The sequence below is a fragment of the Heterocephalus glaber genome, unplaced genomic scaffold (assembly GCF_053883595.1).
Source record: "Heterocephalus glaber isolate CG9 unplaced genomic scaffold, H.glaber_assembly_v1.0 deba00001532, whole genome shotgun sequence".
Classification (NCBI taxonomy): domain Eukaryota; kingdom Metazoa; phylum Chordata; class Mammalia; order Rodentia; family Bathyergidae; genus Heterocephalus; species Heterocephalus glaber.
The window spans coordinates 35,309,935-35,334,813 of record NW_028258330.1 but is presented as its reverse complement, the minus strand read 5'-3'; the positions used below and the strand labels follow the sequence as shown (position 1 = coordinate 35,334,813).

Below are 24,879 nucleotides of genomic sequence, written 5' to 3'. Positions count from 1 at the left end.
TTCTTATTGGATGAAATACACATGGCTCTATCTGTGGAATCGTGCAGGAGCTCCTCTCCAGATATGAACACATCCATCCTTTCTTGTCCCCAAGCTTGTTCTAGGAACAACTCCAATGTTCCTTTCCCTGAAGGTGATCCTAAATATTTCCTTAAAGTGAGGTCCCAATTCACATGTTTCTTCTAAGCCATAACAGCAACAAAATACAATTTAGACATTGAATTCATCTATCAAACATCACAGAATTGAATGGATCAAAAAGAAGCTAAAAGTACAAGTTGTAATTTACCTAGACATATTATTATGAAGTCATTTTGGAAAAGCTTGGTGAGATAAGAGTTGGGTTTTCTGGCTCACCTGTATTCTTGTCACTTCTTCACATTCTAGAAATCCTATCTCAAAGAAAATGACACAAGCATATAAGAGGCTTCCCAGTAATGAGATGCCTCAGAGGTATCTTCATTTCTTTGCTCCTCAAAATGTAATGGAGTTCATAATTTTGAGGGATCACAATGTACATCATTGAATCCACTGCATTCTTGATGGAAGACTTAGTTATGCCAGAACTCAAGTACACAACAAACCTTTGCAATAGTATAAAGAAACAAGATAGAGATGAGACACACAGATGTGAAAAGCCTCATACTTTCCACCCACTGATGATATTTTCAAAATAGAGATGACAATTTTAGTATAATAGATAATGATTCCAACAAAGGGAATACCAAAAATATGCTTCATGTTGAATATATTAGAAGGGTATTTATAAAGTTATCAGAGCAGGTGAACTTGATGACCTGAGAAAGTTCAGAGCAGAAGTGTGGCATCTCCATGTTTGTGCAGAAGGAGAGTGACAGTGCCATCAAACTGGATAATGCATATAGAGTGCTAAGGAGCAGGGAGAGAAGAGCAAGCAGGACATAGAAGTCAAGGGTCAGTATGACCTTGTACCTTAGGGGCTGAAAAATGGCCACATAGTGGTCATAGGCCATCATTTCAAGAAGACAACTTTCAGCACCTCCTGAAGACAAAGGAAAGGTGATCTGAGTGAGCCTATGTATGTAATGCTCTGATCCTGTGCTTGGATGTTTGCCAGCATCTTTGGGTTCATGGAGGTGCTTATACAGATGTTAGTGAAGGACAGGTTGGAAAGTAAGAAGTACATGGGGGTGTGGAGGTGGGAGTAAAAGCTGATGGCCAGGATGATGAGCAGGATTCCCAGGACCATGATCATGTATATGGTCAGGAACAGGCTGAAGAGGGGCTGCAGTTCCGGATCATCTGTCAGTCTCACAAGAATAAACCATGAAACAACTTTCTGGTTTTGGAATTTCATGTTGTTGAAGAATCTATGGAAAAGTAGGTAAAAAGAAAATAAAACAAAAGATTTTTGAGTGACCAGTCACATCTCTTGGGTATGACAGAAATAGAATGCTTTATACCACTATAGATGTCCATTATACCTCATATGACAATGCAGACTAGCATTCTATGTTTAACAGATACTCTAGATAAAGTTAATGTTTCTAAAATGGTTTTGCAAGGCCTTACAACAAAGAAAAATTTCTGATTCACTTGTAAATCACAGGTAAATATTCAGATCTTTTTTTCTGATCCTTGTCTCCATCCAATTTTCTTTTCTCTTTTTTTCTAATTCAGTTTTAGAACACCCAGACTTTATCAGAATTGAAACAAGTCCTGAAATTGCAGTGAAATATAAGACATACATATTTCTTTGTAATTAATTCATGCTCCAAAACAAAAAGAAATATGAGAATGTATTTACCTATTCCATGTTCTAGAGTAGAAGTTTCCCATCTTTTTATACCAGGGAAAAATTTCTATGAGGACAATTTGTCATCAGATTGGAGAGAACACAGATGTGCTGTTTCTAAGATATTACTTTTTTTGTATAATTCATTCCTATTTTAATTACATTGTAGTAAATTTCATCAAATGAAGCTTAATTGTCATTTGAGTCTCACTAGTAGTTTCTTTTTTGGGAGGGTGCATCAGCTGTACAATGATTTCCTGTGATCTCATATGACTCAGCTGGCTTAAACTCACAGGTAGACTGATGTTTTGTCTCATTTGTACTCAAGAGAGCTGGTTAGTGATGACCATGAGAAGGTGCAGGACTTGGACCTTTTAAAGCTTTACTTCTTTTATCAGCACTTCTGATTTTATAAACAATGAAGCTCTTCAACCCCTTTCCTACCCAAATATCCTGGTAAACTTTGGAATAGTATGGCTTCAAGGGGACCTAGACATTTTTAATGAAGCTTTGAAGCATCTCATCAGGATCAACAGTCCAGGCCCCACCAGACCCCACCACACACTCACCAGTAGGGTTTTGATGAGTCTGGAAGCAATAGATTTATTATGCTCTATGTACAGCCAAGCCTCTCTGCTAATTTTCTTCCCTATTTGCATGTATTCCACACCACTAGCATCAGCAACTCAACTCTACCTGAGATCATCAGGTATTAGATTCTGTTACAGAGCATGCAGCCTATATCCCCTGGATATGATATCCACAGCAGGGTTTGATCTCCTTTGAGAACCTAATCCCACTGCTTATCAGAAAAGAGGCAGAGATCAGGTGTTAATGTAAGCCATGGCCAGTGTTTTTAAATACAGATTAAACTTTGCTCCATTACCTGGTGCTCACCTCCTGCTGTGTGGCCCAATTCATAAAAGTCCATGGACCAGTTTGTGGCCCAGTGTTGGGGAACACATTTCTGGAACAATGGTCTCTAATTTTTGCAAGTTTCAGAATCATCTGAATGCTTGTCAAGTTGCAGCTGAGATAATTTATACTTTAGTCCATGTAACAATGAGGGTGTACCATGGACAAAATACAGACTCTTTGGCAAAAACTAGATTAAAACTCTGGCTGTCAGACTGCTGATTTGGCTCTTTAGATTAATCTCTGCTAATGCTCCTGAGTAGTACAGACAACTGGCCCTAAATATTTATGCAGTTATTATTTTCTTTGCAATTATAATAGGTTCATGTTGAAAGAATTCCCCATGTATTCCATAACTCTCAAAATATGTCATCTATATTCATTAAGTGAATTGTAGTATGTGGAAGGCAGCCATTCTGGGGGACATGTGTAATGACTAGAAAACATTGCTTCTAAATTCTAGACACATCAGAGCCTGTTTTGCAAGCACAAATGATCCGTTTAGCAATTAATTCAAACAGAAGCTATGCAACTATTTCAATAACATTCTTCCCCATCCTAGGGGAATTTCTTCCATTAATGAGTTATGAAACATATAATTATATACAATTGGAAAGCCACCAAACTAATAGCTAAATGAAAGAAAGAATGAAATGTAGCATCTCATATGAAAAAGAAAAAAAGAAAAACATTTCTTGCTCCTAGGAGATAGAATATAACAAAACAACACAGAATATGAGAGACAGGTTTCCTAGTAGGAGAATCCCTTATAATGATTGCTTTTTCTCTAATGAAGAAGATAAAAGCAGTTAAGTCAGCAGTGGTCATTTGTTGTAATAAGAGAAACCCATGCTCTGAATTTAATCCATCATCCAGGAGTTGCTTTTAGAATGGGTGAAAATCTCCTACTGGATGGTTTACTTTTATATAGTGAAAACTGGTAAATGAGTGTGTTCATTAGCATGGTGATGTTTTAATAGTTTATGCTTCCCCAGAGCAAACTGTATATATGTTAAACAAAGGATTCTTATTCTGTAATTATACTTCAAAATCTCAGGGCTAAAATCTTCATGAAGATGTTACAAGGATGAGAAATTAGTAGAGCATAATCACTCAGCATGCATATGCCTAAGAAGGACCCTCAACTCACTTTTCTCATCTTTTGTTTCTGTGTATGCATGAACGTGTGTGTGATTATTGAAGTGTGAATACGTGTGTCTTCCATGAGCAAAAGCACATGGCACTTTTCTCCCATCAGAAGTAACTGATGGGATGCATAAAGTGAGGAATCATAATATCAGTGAAGAATGTATATCTCAAGCCAACATTGGGAATCTTCATATATATATACATTTTAGGTATAAAATACATTTACATTTATCATTGGGTGTTTGTACCAGAACATGATGTATCTTAGTTCTTATTTTTTCTCCTATTACCTGAGCCTAATTCACCACCTCCAACCTTCCCTATTTACACAGACATTGATTCCAATTTTTTTTCATTCTCATAATTTTTCCTTTCCCTTCTTCCCTTTCCCTTTCTCCTCCCGCCATGCCATCCCCAAACCCTTGGAACTTTTCCTATTTCAAATTATCAATTATTCATTTTAATCATTTTCATCCTTATTTACACTTTCAATTTCTCACACTAGAGAAACTATTCAGTATTTACACGTGTGTCCTATTTATTTCACTTAGGAGTATGGCCTCAATATGCATCTATTTGGCTATAAATGTCTCTAGTTTCTCATTCTTTATGGCTGAGTAGTACTCCATTTTATAAAAAAAAAACCCCACATCTTCTTTATCCAGTTTCCAGTCTATGGGGACTTGAGCTGTTTCCAAGCTTTACCTATTACAAGCTGTGCCGCTATAAACACAGGTGCACACATATCGGTTTGGTATGATTCTTTTAATTCTTTGGAGAAGATTCCCAGTAGAGGAATAGCTGGGTCAAATAGGACCTGTAGTCCTAGTTATTTGAGGTATCTCCATACTGACCTCCACAGTGGTTGCACCAATCTACATTCTCACCAACAATGGAGAAGGGTTCCTTTCTTTCCACACCCACACCAGCATTTGTTATTGGTTGATTTCTTGATAGCAGCCATTCTATGTGGGGTGAGCTGGAATCTCAGTGTTGTTTTCATCTGCATCTCTCCAATGACCAGTGATGTTGAGCATTTTTCGTATATTTATTTGCTGTTTTTACTTCTTTGTCTGAGAAATGTCTCTTCATTTCGGATGTCCATTTTTGAATTGGTCTTTGAATTTGGAGGATCTGATTTTTTTCAGTTCTTTATATATTTTCAATAGTAGACCTTTTTCTGAGGTACAGCTGCTAAAAATTTCTTCCCACATTGTAGGTGGTCTCTTAGCTCTGTTGGTAGTTTCTCTTGCAGTGCAAAAGCTTTTTACTATGATGAGATCCCAGTTGTTGATCCTTTGTGCTAGCTCCCACGCTACTGAAGATTTATTCATAAAGTCTTTTCCTATGCCAATGTCATCAAGAGTTCTACCTAACTTACCTTCCAGCAAGTTTAGTGTTTCTGTCTTAATATTTAGGTCTTTAATCCACTTCAATCTTACATTAGTGCACAGTGATAAGTATGGCTCTAGTTTTACTCTTTGGCAGGTTGAAATCCAGTTTTTCCAACACCATGTATTAAATAGGCTATCTTTCCTTCAATGAGGGTGGTTGGCTTCTTTGTCAAAGATGAGGTGGCTGAGTATGTCTAGAATTGTTTCTGCATCTTCTAATCTATTCCACTGATCTTTGTGTCTGTTTCTTTGCCAGTACCATTATGTTTTTATCACAGTAGCTTTGTAGTATAATTTCAAGTTGGGGATTGTGATACCCCCAGCCATGTCTCTGTTGCCTAGAATTGCTTTTGCTATTCTAGGCTTTTTCTGCTTCCAAATGAATTTTTGGATTGTTTTCTCTAGTTCTGTGAAGTATATTGTTGGAATTTCAATCAGCATTGCATTAAATCGATATAGTAGTTTTGGAAGTATGATCATTTTCACTATATTGGTTCTTCCTACACAGGAACAAGGGCTATCTTTCCAGTTTCTTATATCCTCTTCAATCTCTTTTTCAGAGAGCTGTAGTTTTCAGTGTTGAGGTTTTTGCTTCCTTTGTTAGGTTGATTCCTAGACATTCAGTTTTTTAGATGCTATTGTAAAAGGAATTATTTCCTGAATTTCTCTTTCCATAGGTCTGCACTTTGCATATAAGAAGGCTATTGTTTTTTGAGTGTTGACCTTGTATGCAGTTGCTCTACTGAATCTGTCAATTAAGTCTAGAAGACTTTTGACTGAGTTTTTTGGATCTTCTATGTAAAATATCATATCATCAGCAAATAATGACAGTTTCACTTCTTCCTTTCCTATCTTTATTCCTTTTATTTCTTTCTCTTTTATAATTGCTATGGCTAATGTTTCCAGAACAGTATTGAACAGGAGTGGTGATAGTGGACATCCTTGTCCTATTTCTGATTTTAGCGTGAAAGTTTTCAGATTTTGACCATTTAGTATGATGTTGGCTGTTGGTTTTTCATAGATAGCCTTAATCAGGTTGAGATAAAGACCTTGTATTCCAATTTTTTGTAGCATTTTTATGATGAACGGGTGTTGGATTTTGTCAAATGCTTTTTCTGCATCTATTGAGATAATCATGTGGTTTTTGTTCTTGACTCTGTTATATAGTGTACTACATTTATTGATTTGTGGATGTTGAACCATCCTTGCATCCCTGGGATAATTCTGACTGAGTCAGGGTGTATGATCTTCTTGATGACCCTCTGTATTCTGTTTGACAGTATCTTGTTGAGGATTTTTGCATCTATGTTCATTAGGGAGATTGGTCTGTAGTTCTCTTTTTGGGTTGGGTTTTTCCCTGGTTTTGGGATCAAAATAACACTTGCTTCTGGGAGTGAATTTGGAAGCCTTGCTTCCCTTTCAATTTTGTTGATGAGTTTAAAGAGTAATGTCAGTAGTTTTTCTTTAAATGTCTTGTAGAATTCAGCAGTGAAGCCATCAGGACCTGGGCTTTACTTTGTTGGTAAATTCTTTATTGCATTTTCAATTTCACTCATTTTTATTGGGGTGTTTAGAATTTTATATCTTCTTCATTTAATTTTGCCATTTCATATGTATCCAGGAGTCTCTCCATTTCTTCTGTGTTTTCCATTTTATTAGAGTACAGGTTCTCAAAGAAGGTATTGATAATTCTCTGAATTTCTGCTGGATTTGTTGTGTCTTCATCTTTTTCATTCTTAATTGCATGGATGTGAGCCTTTTCTTTCCTTTTTTGGTAAGATTGGCTAAAATTTTATCAATTTTATTTATTCTTTCAAAAAACCATCTCTTTGATTCATTGATTTTTTGGTATCAGTCTCTTAGTCTCCTTTGCATTGATTTCTGCTCGGATCTTTATAATTTCCTTTCTTTTATGAGCTTTGGGTTTGTTATGCTCTTCTTTTTCTAGGAGCTTGAGGTTCTGCATTAGTTTATTTAACTGAGTTCTCTCTGTTGTCCTAATATGGGCATTTACTGCTATGAATTTCCCATGTAGAACTGCTTTCATTGTGTCCCACAGATTCCTGTATGTTGTAATGGCATTATCATTTACTTGTAGAAACTGTCTAATTTCTTCTTTAATTTCCTCTGTCACCCATTGGTTGTTCAGGAGGGTGTCATTCAATTTCCATATGTTTGTAGGAGTTTTGCGATTTCTTGTTATTGATCTCCAATTGTATTGCACTATGGCCTGATAATATACAGGGGATAACTTCAATCCTTTTACATTTACTTAGATATGTCCTATGAGCTAGACTGTGATCTATTTTGGAGAATGACCCTCGTGCAGCTGAAAAGAATGTCTATTCTGATTTTGTGGGGTGGAACACTCTGTAAACATCTATTAAGTCCAATTGTTCAATAGCTTGGTTCAGTTCTAGAATTTCATTGTTAATTTTTTTTCTAGTTGATCTGTCTGTTTGTGATAGAGGGGTGTTGAGTTCCCCCACTACAATTGTATCAGTGCTTATTTGGTTTTTCCTGTCCTTTAATATTTGTTTTGTACAGTTGGGGGCATTTATTTTTGGTGCATATATATTTAGGATTGTCATCACTTCCTCTTGGATTGTTCCCTTCACAAGTATGTAGTGACCATTTTTGTCTCTCTTAATTAGTTTTGGTTTGAAATCTATTTTGTCTGCAAATAAGATTGCTACGCTGCTTTTTTCTGTGTTCCTTCATGTGGAGAACTGTTTTCCATCCTTTTACTTTCAGTCTATGGATTTCCTTTTGAGTTAGGTGTGTTTCTTGTATACAGGATATTGCTGGGTTTTGTTTCTTAATCCTTCTGTCAGTCTATTTCTTTTGATTGGTGATTTAAGGCCATTAACATTGATAGTTATAATTGAAAGATACTGACTCATCCTTGTCATGATGCTTTATTGTTGTTGGGTTTTTTATTTCTTATTTTCCCCCATTTCCCTTTAGTGTGTTTCCTTGCATTGTGCCTTCTCTCTGCTGGGCCTCATGGAGTTGTGACCTTCATTGTCTTTTTCTAGGATATTGCTTACAATTGTTTTTGAGTGCTGGTTTGGTGTTCACAAAATTTTTCAGGTGTTCTTTGTTGTGAAAGTATCTAATTTCCCCATCAATTTTGAAAGATAATTTTGACAGGCACAACAGTCTAGGTTGGAGGTTATTTTCTTGTAGTGCTTGAAATACTTCACTCCAGGCTCTCCTTGATTTGAGACTTTGTGTTGAGAAATCTGCTGTGATTCTGATGGGCTTTCCTTTGTAGGTGATTTGTTTCTTTTCTCTTACTGCCTATAGAATATTGTTCTTCTGTTGGATTTCTGGGATCTTGACTATTATATGTCTAGGTGTAGATTTTTTTTGGTCATGGCTGGATAGAGTTCAATATACCTCACTTATCTCTATGTCCAATTCTCTACCTCTGTCTGGGAAGATTTCTGCTATTACTTCTGTGAACAGTTTTTTTATGTCAATTGTACTTCCTCCTGTTTTTTCATAGAGTCCTATAGAGTCTTATGTTATTCTTCTTTGCATCATCTAGCAGCTGTTGGATTGATTTCTCATGGTCCCTTACTATCTTTAAGAAATCTATGTTTTCATGGTCCTTAACTGCAATCCTGTCTTCTATATCTGATATTCTATCTTCAGATTCTCTTAGTATGCTCTGCAAGTTTTTGATAGAGTTTTTAATCTCCTGAATATCTGTTTGAATCTGTTTCATGGATTCCATTTCTTACTTATGTTGGGCAATCATATTTTCCATTTCTTTCTTATTCTGGGCATCCATGGCTTCCACCATGTTTCTGATCTCATCTATTTTCTTATCTGTTTCTTCTCTAAAGCTTCTAATCACATCTTTCACTCTACTCACCATGTCTGTATTTATCTGGGAGATTATTTCTGTTTTGAATTTTTCTAGAGCCTCATGCATCTGCTTTGTTGCTTCCTGTGCTATCAGTTCACATGTCCAAGTGGTTACTTATCAGAGTTTTCCACCTCATTTCCCCCAGAATTTCCTGTGGCATCAAAGCCTGAGTTTGTACCTTGCTTAAGTGTCTTCTAGTTTTTGTTTTTGGTACTGTCCTTGCTTTAATTCCTGGGTTGATATTTCAAAATTGCTTAATGTAGGTATCTTTGTTGCTTGTGTTTAAAACCCTTGTGGAAGGATTGATTTTCAGAGGTGTATTCCAGATATGGCTTGTGTTTGGGTTTTGAGGCTGTACTGACTCTGAGGCTATTTTATTTTCCTTATACCAGGAAGGAAAACTAATTAGATCAATCACAATATATTAGCTCAAATGACATAGTCAGCAATACCATAGCATCAAGCACAGCTCAGAAAATGACAATTTGTGGTAGTTATTAACCTATCACATTTAACTATGTGAGTTAAATTAAAACCGAGGACCAACCCAACATGTTTATATTGAATAAACTCTTCAATATAGCATCTTTACCCTTCGTGTTAGGGAGTTCAGAGGATTTTGGGAGGGTGGGACAGGTAGAAAGAACAGGTAAGATTAGTGGTGAGGCCAGAAGACACAGAAAGATCACACAAAAGCTAAGAAGTTGTTAAAGGTAAGAGAAAAAGGCAGAATGAAAGAACAAAGATGTGAAAAGAATCACCTAACAGCAACAGGGAAGCTAGATACCAAATTTACTTTCCTTTAAACTTAATGATAATCAAGAGAGGGAAAAGAGAAAAAACAAACAATAAGGGAGAAATTTGAATTCAGTGCAGAAAGGAACAAATGGGGAGATGAGGAGCAATGTGGGACAGCGAGAGAATGAGTGAGTGAGAAAAAGAAAAGATAAAAGAAAGAAAAGTAAAAATTTGAAGAGTAAAATAAGTAAAAATTTTGAATTAAAAATAAGAGAAAAAATATTTTTATTTTTTGCAAATAGGAATAAAAATTATGGGCTTCCTTCAGGGTATGTCTTTGCTATCCCAGTAGGCCATGTAGGAATCTGTGTGCATATACAAGTAAATGCGTCTTAGCAAGGCAGCAGCAGATCAAGTACAGTGGTCTGCTGTGCATTTATTGTAGAGATTCTCTTTAGTTTTCTGCTGAGCTTCAGTTTTCATTGAGGAGCCTGAGAATCCCTCTGTTACTAACTTCTGCTCTATCTTGTGGTGCTCAGGACAAGGGTCTTTATAATCTATGCCTCTGTAGTGTGGGACCAAGTCACAGAAAAGCCAGAAGGCCAGAGGTGCAGGGTGGGGGGGGGGCATTGGGCCTTGAGGCAACAGCACGGCTAAGCAGACCTCACTGTGGCATGCGCAGGGCCCCAGACAGCCACAGAGCTTCAAGCTGCTGGACATGGTTCAACTTTGGGAATCTGAAGTAGAAAGAAATAATTTTTTATATTTGCTGGAAGACTTGTATATCATTGTAATTATCTCCTCCTTGAAAACAGTAAAATTTTCTTGTAGGCATAATGATTTGCTTGATTTTTGTACAATCCCTTATATTTTCCTTTTTAAATAATTTCAGGTTATACAAAAGTCATAAGTACACTATAAAGAATTTCCATATATCCTTCATCCAGATTGTCCAATTGCTAACTTCCTATCCGCACTTTCCTTATTATTCTCTCTCTTTGCATATTTTTTTCTGAGCAGTTTGAGAATAAACTGAAGACAGGAAGTTCTATTACCCTTAGTACTTCAGTTCATATTTCCTAAAAACAAAAACACTCTCTTACATCATATATACTAACAAGATATAGAAGTTAGGGGCTGAATATTTAGCTCAGTGATTCTGCCACCTGCCTAGCAAGTGCAAGGTCTCAAATTTGAAGCCCAGTAACAAAAACAAAACCAAAAACAAATAAACAAACAAAAACACCCCAAGAAATTAGCATAGATATTATTTTTTTCATTTATCTACAAAACTCAAACTTCACCAACAGTTCCAATAATGTCACTTATGAATCCAACATCAAAATGACACATAAGTATACAAATGGACAGTGGATGCCACACTTTAGAAAGCACAAGACTCTTTATCCCAATCCTAGTGATACTGACTTTGATCAGTTGGTTAAGATGTCTCTCACGTGCAAATGTAAGTTAAGTAGCATTTAACTATTAATTAATATATATATATATATATAGACTATTTTGTAGAGAGATACTTATACTATGTACATATCCTCATCCTTATCCAACTTTCACCATACATTTTAAGATTTATTGATAATTCTCATCTAAATCATTTATTCCTTTTGTAACAGTTGCCAACTGGCTCTATACTAATTCTCTCACTAGGAAGGGAAAGAAATATTAATGATACCAATATTCATATGGCATCAACATATGATGAGGCAAGAAAAATGAATTCAATGTTTTAAAAATTTATCATGATTCATAAAGGTTATGAAAAATGTAGGAAAATTATCAAAATAATTGTAAATGGGAAAAATTTTAATTTAATTGAACCTATACAATTGTGTAAATTTTCCTTATGGATTATCTGTGCATGGTAGAAACTGAAGAAAATCTTGAAATTCTATCAAAATGTCACATCCGTGTTTTCTTTAGATATTTCATTATGAGAAATAAAGCATATTTGAAGACTCTGATTGCATGTTCCCTTCCAAATTTAATGTTTTCTTCCACAGGAGAAACATCACACTAAGTTAACATGCATAAAAATTTCATTTAGTGTCACTCTGCGAAATAACAACTGCATATCATTCTATTTTACAGTCATCATATAGCAAAAACTTCATATGTGTCCCATTCACAATTCATGTACTTAGGTAATTTTATTTTTTGAAAAATATTGTGATATATAGTCCTCATTACTTCATGCTAATTATCAGATTTTCACTATATTTTACAGGAAAATTTACTTCCATACTTTTAACTGATAAGTGCTTAGATTGCTACCTCTTGCTGATGACTTCATGCAAAATGAAGAACCATGCTTGAGGGACACCACCATATTCACTATGGCTTGTCTTTGAGGGAAGGGAAAAAACTGAAGGGATTTACTAAGGCGATGGATTGTGTATACTTTCCAATTATTACTTTATTTAACAAGACCTGAAATACAGCAGTGTAATAACTTTTGTTAAGTGTGGGAGGGAGATAGGTGGTGAGGTTGTACATGTGGTTTTTAGGATAGTTCTGTAATTAATGTTTGTGTGAAACAAAAAGATTAAGAAGCTGTTGGTTGCTCCTCTCTGACTGTATCTCCTTAACATGGTTCCTCACAGCCCCTCTACAGGGAAAGAACAGGTCTCTGTATAGTGATGAAACTGTACTAAAATATCTGCACTTATGTTTAATTAATAAGTGAAGAGACTTTGGCTTACCTGAAGAGTTTCTCAGAATGGTGCTCAGAAACTCACCTACATGTGGAAGACAAAATATCTGTCCTCTAGAAGGGTAGACACACTGACTCAGTTGGCTCTGCACCAGGAAAATCCATCTCTGGTAGACAGCACACCTATTGCTTCCTGACTGGGAGGGATTTTTTGGTTAGACTTCCGTAGCCTGACTCCTACAGTTTCTGTATCCTTCAAGGGTAAATTTACAAAGCTCTTCATTAACAGAAACCAGAAACATTACTTTCATTTTGATATAGGAGCATATATCCCTAAATACCAACTCCAAGGAAGAGAGTAATTTAAGATGAATGATTTCTTGACTCAAGATTTTAGAATTAAAGATTTCAACCATTTCATGTTTATCAACTTATTTTATAATATGTAAACTCTTTCTTAATACATTTTCTGAATCTATAATTTTCAAGATATTATTTAACAATAAACACAGCACCTGAGAATTTCCATCTTGAAACCTTCAGCTGTAATGTCTATTAAGTTGATAACTACTTTTACCTGATTTTTTGAAGATAAACCATTAGTCATCTGAGATAATATACAACACACCCCCCATTCCAAAAAAGAAATTAAATTATGTGAATTCCATTTGGATTTTTATAGCACTGAAGAAAAAGCAAAAATTTGTTGTTGTATCCTAAGCTGAATCTTATGATGAGAAAGACAGTCACTCAACTCTAATAGCCAGGGTGCATGTGAGGCTATGGGAGGAGAAAGCAGATCAATATTGCAAGGCAGAAATAAGACATTGAACAAACTGTGCCTGGATGCTTCAATAGTGATTATAGATGAGGGACTTCAAATACTTTATGAGCTCAAATAGTATATTAAGGAATTCACATGTGAAATGTAAAGTCACACTTTTGTAACATTATTGACATAAATGATTGAGGAAATAAGACATGAATTTGAGAACTTTTTTTCACTGCTCATTCTGATTTTGGATATACTTCTCCCTGGGGAACCATGCTTATGTGATCCCTTCTGCCCTCATCTTCCTGATCCCATTCATATCAAGTGTCCTTCAAATATGGACACAGTTTTCTTCTGTAGTGTATTCCAGGTTTCTTCTCTTAGGTAACTTGAGAGTCACAACTATCCTAGCATATAATAGTTAAAATTACAAAAACCCAGCAGAAGAATAAAATTCTACAAGCAGTGAGAGAAAAGAAACAAATCACATAGAAAGGAAAGCCCATCAGAATCACAGCAGACTTCTCAACAAAAACCCTCAAGGCAAGAATAGCATGGAGTGATGTATTTCAAGCTCTAAAGGAAAACAACCTCCAACCCAGATGGAGGTACCCTGCAAAATTATCTTTCAAAATTGATAGAGAAATAAGATACTTTCATGACAAAGAGCACCTTAGAAACTTCGTGAATACCAAAGCAGCACTACAAAAATTTAAACAATATCCTAGGAAAAGAAAATAAGGATCACAACCCCAGGAATCCCACCAGAATGAATCCATCAGTCACAACAAGAAAGTAAATGCAAAGGGGGCTAATCAAACAAAAAGAAAATGTCATGATAAATATAAGTCAATACATATGAGTTATGACCATCAGTGTTAATGGTCTCAATTCTCCAAACAAAAGAAATAGACTGGCAGAATGGGTCATGAAGCAAGATCCAACAATATGCTGCATACCAGAAACAGACTTAATTAGAAAAGAAACTCATAAACTGAAAGTTAAAGGGTGGAAAGCAATACTCCATGCAACAGGAACTCCCCCAAAATTGGGAGTAGCAATACTCTTTGCAATTCAAGTGGATTTCAAAAGTACAGGGATTAAGAGAGACAAAGGACACTACATCATCAGAAAAGGAACAATCCAACAGGAAGAGATGACAATCATTAATATATATGCGCCAAAACTAGTACGCCCAACTATATAAAACAAATATTAATGGACCTAAAATATCAAATAACCACTAATACAATTGTAGTGAAGGACCTCAATCCCCCATTGTCACAAACAGATAAATCAACTAGACACAAAACAAGCAATTAAATATAGGAACTCCATCAAATTCTTGAACAAATGAACTTTACAGATGTTTGCAGAGTGTTCCACCCCACAATATTAGAATACACATTCTTTTCAGCTGCACATGGGTTATTCTCTAAAATAGACCACATATTGGCTCATAGAAAGTTTTAGTAAGTGCAAAGGAATTGAAATTATTCCCTGTATATTATCAAACCATAGTGTGATGCAATTGGATATCAATAGCAAAAGAAGCCACAAAAATTTCATAATCCCATGGAAATTGATAAATAAACTTCTGAATAACCAAAATCAGAGAGGAAATTAAAGAAGAAATCAGGCAGTTCCTTCAATTAAATGACAATGACAATGCAGCATATTTGAATCTCTGGGACACAATGAAAGCAGTCTTACAAGGGAAATTCATAGCAGTGAATACTCATATTAGGAAAACAGAGCAAGCACAATTAAACTACCTGATAGTGAACCTCAAACTTCTGGAAAAAGAAGAGCTAGAAAAACCCAAAGCTCATACAAGGGAGGAAATTATAAAGATCAGGGCAGTCAGTGCAAGGGAGACTAAGAGAATGATACAAAAATCAATGAAGCCAAGAGTTGCTTCTTTGAAAGAATAAACAAAATTGATGAACCCTTAGCCAAACATCAGGAAAAGGAAAGGAAAGAACTAAATCCATGCAATTAGGAATAAAAAGTGTGAAATTCCAATGGAACCAGCAGAAATCCAGAGGATCATCAATAACTACTTCCAGAACCTATACACTAATAAAGTGGAAAACACAGAAGAAATGGACAGATTCCTAGATACATATGAATTACTAAAGTTGAATGAAGAAGACCTAAAATTTTTAAACAACCCAAAATCAATCAATGAAATTGAAAATCTAATTAAAAACTTACCAATGAAGAAAAGCCTGGGTCCCACTGGGTTCACTGGCTAATTCTACAGGACATTTAGAGAGGAACTACTGCCAATACCATTTAAACTCTTCAATGAAATTGAAAGGGAAGCAATACTGCCAAATTCATTCCTGGAAGCAAACATCACCTTGATACCCAAAACAGAGAAAAACCCAATGAAAAAAGGGAATGATAGGCCAATTTCACTAATGAACATAGATGGAAAAATCCTTAATAAGATACTAGCAAATAGAATGCAGAAGATCATCAAGTAGATCATACACCATGACAAAGTAGGATTCATCCCAGGGATGCAGGGATGGTTCAACACAGGCAAATCCATAAATGTAATGCACTATATCAATAGAGGCAAGAAAAAAAAAACATATGATCATCTCAATAAATGCAGAAAAAGCGTTCAACAAAATCCATTACACACTTATGATAAAAACCCTACAAAAAATTGGAATAGAAGGTCTCTATCTTTATCTGTTAAAAGCCATCTATGAAAAAGCAACAGCCAATATCCTACTCAATGGTCAAAAGTGAATCCTTCACACTAAAATCAGAACAACACAAGGATGTCCACTATCACCACTCCTGTTCAACATAGTTTTGGAAACATTAGCCACAGCAATTAGACAAGAGAAAGAAATAAAAGGAATAAAGATAGAAAACGAAATTGAATTATTTGGAGATGACATGGTACTGTATATAGAAGACACCAAAATCTCCACCAAAAGTCTTCTAAACTTAATCATGAAATTCAGTAAAGTAGCTGGATATAAGGTCAACACACAAAAATCAATAGCTTTCCTCTACACAAACAATAGACCCACTGAGAGAGAAATAGGGCAAACAATTAGTTTAACAATAGCATCCAAGTAACTGAAATACCTAGGAATCAGCCTAACAAAAGAAATCAAAGACCTCTTCCCTGAAAACTATAGCACCCCGAAAAGAGAGATTGAAGATGATATCAGAAAATAGAAAGACATCCTTTACTCCTCGGTAGGAAGAACGAACATAGTGAAAATGGCTATGCTTTCAAAACTGCTATATAGATTCAATGAAAGCCCAAATGAAATCCAAGCAGCATACTTCATGCTTCTTGAGAAAACAATCCAAAAATTCATTTGGAACAAAAAGAGCCCTAGAGTAGCAAAAGCAATACAAGGCAATAAAGACAAGATAGGGGATATCACAATCCCCAACTTAAAACTATACTATGAAGGTACTGTGATAAAAACCCACAGTACTGGCAAATAAACAGACCTGTGTACAAGTGGAATAGATTAAAAGATGCAGAAATAGCACTAGACAAACTCAGCCACCTCATTTTCCACAAAAGACACAAACACCCTCACTGGAGGAAAGATAGCCTCTTTAATAAATGGTGCTGGAAAAATTGGGTTGCAACTTGCCAAAGATTAAAACTAGACCTATATTTCTCACCATTCACTAAACTACAAGCAAAATGGATTAAAGATCTAAATATCAAAACAGAAACGCTTAACCAGGTGGATCAGAGGGTAGGTAAAACTTTTGAAGACACTGGTGTAGGAAAAGATTCTATGTACAAAACCTCAGTTGCCCGTGAACTAACACAAACAATCAGCAAGTAGGATCTCTTCTTATTAAACAGCTTCTGCATAGCAAGAGAAAACACCAACAGTGTGAAGAGAGAACCCACAATCTGGGAAAAAATTTTCACCTGCTGTTTCTCTAACAAAGGTCTACTATCTTGAATCTATAAAGAACTTGAAAAAATCAGACCTCCCGAATTTAAAGATCCAATGCAAAAATGGGCACCTGAAATTAACAGACAGTTCTCAAACAAAGAAGTAGAAATAGCAAATAAATATGTGAAAATGTTCAACATCACTGGTCTTTCGAGAGATGCAAATGAAAACAACACTGAGATTCCACCTCACCCCAGAAAGAATGGCTGCTATCAATAAATCAACCAATTACAAACGCTGGCATTGCTGAGGGGAAAGAGGAACACTTCCACTGCTGGTGGGAGTGTAGACTGGTGCAACCACTGTGGAAATAAGTATGGTGATACCTCAAAGAACTAGCACTAGAGGTCTCATTTTTCTCAGTTATTCCCCTGCTGGGTATCTTCCCCAAAGAATTAAAAGAATCATACCACAGTGATATATGTGGACCCATGATCATAGCATTACAATTTTAATAGCTAAAACTTGGAAGCAGCCCAATTTCCTATCATGTGGAGACTGGATAAAGAAAATCTGGGTTTTTTTCTTAATAAAAAGGAGTAGTACTCAGCCATAAAAAGTGAGAAGTTAGAAACATTAATGACTAAATGGATGCAAACTGAGGTAATATTCTTAAGTGAAATAAATAGGACACACATGTGTAAATACCAAATAGTTTCTCTAGTGTGAGAATCTGGAAGTGTAAATAAGGACTAAAAGGCAAAATAGATAATGTGAAATATAAAGAAAAGGTGCAATCAGAAGGGGAAGTGAGAGGGGTAGTGGATAGGAAAGAATGGAATGGAATTAGTTTGAGAAAATGAAAAAATGGAAACAAGGTCTTTGTAAATAGTGAGGGATGGAGGTGTGGAAGGGAGGGCAGGGAAATGAGGAACAAATATGAACCAAGAGAGATTACATAAAGGTGCAAATTTCCAATGATGAATGTCATTATTTTGAATACCTAAAATGTACCAATAAATTTAATTTAAAGAAGGAAATTGCTTTCTATAATGAAGTTCAAAATCTAATAATATCTCAAAAACACCTCAAACCATTGACATATAATCTCATTATGTGAATCAGAGAAAAAATGACATCGATTAGGGGAGATGCTAATATGAATCCAGAAAGATACAGTTTCCTGAAGAAAGTTTCAGTAAACACTTAGTTACATATAACAGTCAAGTTCCTCAGCATCATGCGGGAGAAAACAATCATGGCTTTATCTATGCGACCACACAGACTCCCATCTCCAGATATCAGTGCAGCATTCATTAAGTTCACCTAATCTAATATTACCTCTCCAAAACTGATGCACAAAAAATTGTTGAAACTGAGTACTCAATTCATGGTTTTAATTCAAATGAATCAGAGCAACACAATAAAGTTTAAAGTTTGAAATCATTTATTAAACATCACAGCATTGAATAATCAAAGGGAAGCACAAAGTACAATTTGAAATTTGCTTAGATATCTATGTGGGCATTTTGGAAGATCTTAGTGACACAGAGCTAGGCTACTGTCCAGCCTGTATTCTTTTCATTTTGTCCTAGTTAAAGATCATGACTGCAGCATATAAAAGGCTTCCAAGTAATGAGATGCCTCAGAGATGTCTTCATTTCCTTGTTCCTTAAACTGTAGATAAAATGGTTCATCACTTGAGGATTCACAGTGTACATTACAGAAGCCACTGCATTCTTATTGGAAGAGTTACTCAATGTAGAACTCAAGTGCACACCAAAACCTGTCCAATAGATAAAGGAAACAACAAAAAGGTGAGACCCATGGGTGGAAAAAGCCTTATACCTTCCACCAACTGATGACATTCTCAAAATACAGGAGACAATTTTAACATAAGAGAACATAATTCCAGTGAAAGGAACACCAAAAAATGTGTTTGCTACTGAATATATCAGCATAGCATTGATAAAAATATTAGAACAGGCCAGCTTGATCATCTGAGCAAGTTCACAGAAGTGTGGGATTTTCACTTTTGTGCAGGACAGTAGCAGTGCAACCACACCGTGAAGTAGACCATGCACAATGCTCATAAGTAGGGAGGTTAGAATCAGCATGACACAGAGGCTGGGGTGCATGATGACTATGTACCTCAGGGGATGACAAATGGCCACATAGTGGTCATAAGCCATGACCACAAGGAGACAATTTTCTAAACAGCCAAAAACTAATACAAAACAGCTGAGAGAAGCAACCTGTGTAACTGATTCTCTGATCCTGTGCTTTTATGCTCACTAGCAACTTTGGGATCATGCTGGTGCTTATACAGATGTTGCTGAAGAACAGGTTGGAGAGAAAGAAGTACATGAGTGTGTGGAGGTGGGACTCAGAGCTGATGGCAAGGATAATAAACAGGTTTCCTAGAATGGTGATCAGGTAGATAACCAGGAACAGGTTGAAGATGAGTGGCTGCAGTTCTGGATCATCTGTCAGTCCCAGGAGAAGGAATTCTGAGACATATGTTTGGTTTTTGAATTTCATGTTGTTGTTGAATCTATAGAAAGGACAGAGTAAAAATAAAATGAAACAAATGGTTTCTGGCTGAGTACCATACTCTGCTGGGAAATATAGGAATGAAAATTCTTGATAACAATATGCATGTTTGTTGTATGCTCTCTGGGAATAAGGAACAGCACTCCATGTTTAGCATATATTGTGCATAAATTTAATATTTCTGAAGTGTTTCCAACAGTGCCTTAAAATAAAACAGTAAGTATTCACATTGTAAAACTAAGTGAATATTCAGATTTTTTTCTGAGCCCCTTTTTCTCTATTTTTGTTCTCTCTCTTCTTTTCTAACTCCCACTTCCTTCATTGAATACCCATAGTTTTTCAGAATGTTCACAAATCCTGGGATTAAAGTAAAGCATGAGATATGGATTTTTCTTCCTAGTTCGTGACTTGGAACAAAAAGAAATATGAGAATAAACAACATGTTTATCTTGTAGAGCAACCATCCCCATCCTTTTGTGTACTGGGGACCAGTTTCATGAAAGACACTATTTTCACAGACTGTGGAAGCAGGAGCAGTTTGAGGGAATTCAAATGCATTAACTTGTGTCATGCTCTTTATTTCTATTATTATCATCACAATGTAGTATACAATGGAATAATTATATGACTCACTATAATGCAGAATCAAGTAAATAAAATAATGTGCAGGTCTCATGCAAACAAATTAGGGTTGGATTCAGACCTAACCACTGCCACCAGATACAGCTGTACAATTGAAATACATCAACTCACTTGCCACTATATCCTGAGGTACCAGATGCAGCATATTTGCCATGTGTCACTGATAGAGTTGGTATTAGTCTGCAAGCAATTGATTTATTATGGTTTCTGTGAAGACATCTCCTCTACTTTTAATCACTATTTGCATCTATTTTCTAACATTAGCATCAGCACCTGAGCTCCACCACAGATTATCAGTCATTAGATTTTTTTAAGGAGCATGGAACCTAGATCCTTTTCATGCACAGTTCAATGTAGATCTTGAGCTCCTGTGAAAACCTAATGCTACTGCTCATCAGACAATAGGCAGAGCTCAGGCAGTAATGTAAGCCATGCTGAGTGGCTGTAAATACAGACAAAGATTTTATAACCTGCCTGCTGCTGACCTCCTGCTGTGTCACCTGATTCACAAGAGGCCTCAAACCAGTTCACAGCCCAGGGTTAAGGAGCAATGGTTTTTTCTGAAGGAATGGTCTCTTATTTTGGGAAGTCCCAGTAACACATGAATGTTTTATCAATTTACAGATGAGATAGTTTATCTTTTAGACCCATGGACCTATCAGCACACAGCATGGAAAAATCTACATACAGTTTGGCAAATGCTACATCAAAGATCTCATTGTCAGACTGCAGAGCTGATCCTGTTGACTCACCTTTGCAAATCCCCTGGATAGTACAGAATTAGCATTTCTAAATACTTCCATATTTCTGATGAATTTCCTTCACAATTGCAATAGTATCTTGTTGAAATAAATCCTTAAATTTCACCTAACTTTCAAAGTGTGCCATCTGGTATGAATTAAGTGAGCTGTAGGATATGGAAGACAGCCATGCAAGGCGGACATGAGCAGTGATTGAAAAATACTGCCTTTAGAGTTGAAGCTGATATGACCCTGTTTTGGAAATACAAACAATTTGCTTTAGGAATTAATTCTAGGAAAACCTAAGTAACTACGTTGAAAACATTATATACAATCCTATGGGAAATGTTTTCCTTAATGAGTTAGAAAACAAATAATTACATAAAATTAAAAAGCAAACAAACTACTAACCGAATTTAAGAAAAGTAAAATGCAGTCTCTTATGAAAAAAAGATAAAAACAAAAATGAATTCTTCCTTTCTACAAGAAAGGCACTTAATAACACAGACTCTGATATTCAGGCATTCTAATAGGAGACTCCCTTGTGATCATTGCTATTTCTCCCCTTGGGGAAGAGGAAAACAACTACATTAGCAGCGACCATTTTGTCAAAAATGAGAGTCACCAGCTCTGAATTTATTCTATCCTCCAGAAGTTGCTTTTATAATAGGAAGAAAATCTTTAACAGGGTGTTTTACATTTGTGTAATGGAAACTGTTTAATGTGTGTGTTCATTGGCTTCAGCACGGAGATCTTTTCCAATGTGTGCTTCCCCAGCATGCACTGTACACACATTAAATACATAATTTTTATTCTATAATTATACTGCACATTCGCAGGGTTTAAATATTCATGGAGAGCTTTCAAGGATATTAGCAATAAATCAAGCAAAAGCAGCCTGTTTTGTTCTAGGTAGGATGGGCCCTCAATTGAGCTTTTCAAACTTTTTTATCTGTGTATGTGTGAACATGTGCCCATGTGTGTATTTCATGAGCAATAGCTCAATGAAGTTTTCATCAATCAGTAGGAAGTGATGGCTTGGGGCAGTTAAAAAAAGGAAAAAGGAAGAAAAACTGTAACCTGAGCAATGCCCTTATCAGTGAAGAACATACATGATCAAATTACCTTTGTGAATCTTGATTAAGTAAAAATGTGAGGAAAGAAATTTCAATGATGCCAATATTCACTTAGCATCAAAATATGATAAAATATTTTCTACAAGAATGAATGAAATATTGAAATAATTGGGTAAATGATTCGAAAAGGTTATGTATAATTTCAAAATATATTATCAGAAAAATGCTATATGATAGAAATGTACATGTAATTGAAACTCTACAAGTGTGTACATTTTCCTAAATGTTTATCCATACATTACAGAAGCTCCAGAAAATCTTGAATGGCAGGCACTCCCTAGACATCAACCAGAATGCCACACAATTCGCAATGGTATCTTTAGATATTTTTATTGTGAAAAATAATAAGGTTGCATTTGAAGCCACTTTCAGCATGTTATTTTACAAATTTGATTTTTTTTCCAAGGAGGAAACTTCACTTTAAGTTGGCATACATTATTCTCTTTGAATTTTTAATGAACATGATTATTCTTCAAAATTACTTCATGGTGTTGTATTTTAAAATCTTCATATAATAGAACCCTACTGTATAGGTGTATCATTTACAATCAATTCCCTTAGATAATTTCAATTTCTCACAATGTTACATGTAGTCCTCCTTACTTGATGTTAATTAGTAGATTGTTCCACTATATTTAGAGCACAATTTACTTGAACATTCTTTAACTGATAGATGCTACAGTTACTGCTTCTTACTGATGACTACACATCTAGTTAGGAGCCATGCATGTGAGACATTACCACATTCAAGAGGCCTCCCTTGGGGAAAATAAAACAATGACGGAGATTATCAAGGTGGTGAATTCTGTATGCTTTGCATTTTATTACTTCATTTGATGAGACATGAAACAACACAGCACAGTAATAACATTGGTTAATGGTGGAAGCAAGATGGGCATTTGTGTTGCAGGTGTTGTTATTTAGGTCATTTCTTCCCTTCCTATTGGTGTGAAGCATGAGGACCAAGAAACTGCTCAATGAGTGACTCTTTCTCCAACTCTTTACCCAGAGAACTCACACCCCCACATGAATATCCAAGAGATTTCTGTAAGGAGATGAAATTTTAGTTCAATATCTGCACTCTTGTTCAAATAATAAAGGAAGAGACTTTGGTTTACCTGGAGGGTTTCTCTGAGAATGGTGCTCAGAAAGTCACCTACATGTGAAAGTCAAAAGATCTGTCCTCAGGAGGGCTGGACATATGGACTGACTCAGTGCTTTTGCACCAAGATCCTTCTCTGTGAGAGCACAGCTGTTGTTGCCAGACTGGGCAGGGCTTTTGAATGAGGTTACACAGCTTGACTCCTAAAGCTTCTGTGTCCCTCAGGGTCAATTTCCAAAGCCCCTCCTTAACCTGGTAGTTACCAGAATCACTACTGTGACTCTGATAAAAGGAGCATATATCCTTAAACAACAACTTCTGTGGAGGGAAGGAATTCACCATGAGTGATTTCCTCACTCCTGACTACAGCTGTTCATCATCCAGGTCTCTCCATCATTACTGATCAACTTTATTAGACATATAATCCATGGAACTTCTCCAATAAATCCCTACATTCTATTTTAGCTATTTCTACCTGTTTTATCCAATCAGGAAGTATAACTGAATTTTTACTATAAAAATTTTTACGGACACATATTATATATACAGACTCTGCCAAAAAATCTACATGCATTTTAGGAAAAGAAAACTAATAAATGTCTAGAAGCTAATGACCACCAATGTGAGTAGCTCTTGCAACTGTAGAGACCAAAGGTAACTTGAATTAATCTCGTGATGTCTCAATAAATTTATTATTAGAATATTTATACAATTTTTCTCTTCCTCGTGTGTATACATTTTTGGCAGATGCTGTATATACATAAATTATGATAATATTGCTAGAATATGATAAAATTAACCACACTGAGAAAAATTCTTCATAAATATGTTAATGGCAGAGTAGTACTCCACTGTATACAAATACCATATTATCTTTATCTATTCATTTGTTTATAATCATATAGACTATTTCCAAGGGTTTATAAATTGTGCTGCTATAAACATCACTATGCATATAGAACTATAATATGATGCTATTAAGTTTTTTGGGAGGATACCTAGAAGCAAAGTAGCCAGGTCAAGTAGAACCTTTAGTTTTCATTCTTTGAGGAATCTCCATACTGTTTTCCATAGTACTTGTACCAATTTACACTCCTACCAACAATGGAAAAGGGTTCATTTTTACCCACGTTCCCACAAGGATTTCTTATATAGAATAAACAATGCATAAACAATGGAATGCTACTTTGTCACAAAGAAGGATAAGCTTCAGAAATTTTTAGGTAAATGGATGCATCTCGAAACCTAGGATAGGGTACAACTATAATGTGCCATCAGTTATACAATTAATGGATAAAGTCATAAATTGTTCCTGGGAGAATAATTATTCTGAAGAGATTAAATTGTATAATAAAAATCTTTCAAAATGGCAATAAGCTCAAGACCTGAGACCACTGCCAATGAATTCTACCAAACATTTAAAGAATTTTATTGACTTTTTTTTTCAATTCTAGAGATTGAACCCAGAGTCTTCACATTGAATTAAATTCAGCATTTTAAATTTTGAGACAGGGTCT

The 24,879-nt window shown here is 35.6% G+C and overlaps 1 pseudogene; it reads right to left on the bottom strand.

Annotated features, from left to right (window-relative positions):
* Positions 1-2,103: 2,103 nt before the first annotated feature.
* On the bottom strand, positions 2,104-2,293 carry LOC147824764 (ATP synthase subunit ATP5MPL, mitochondrial pseudogene; annotated as a pseudogene).
* Positions 2,294-24,879: the final 22,586 nt, after the last annotated feature.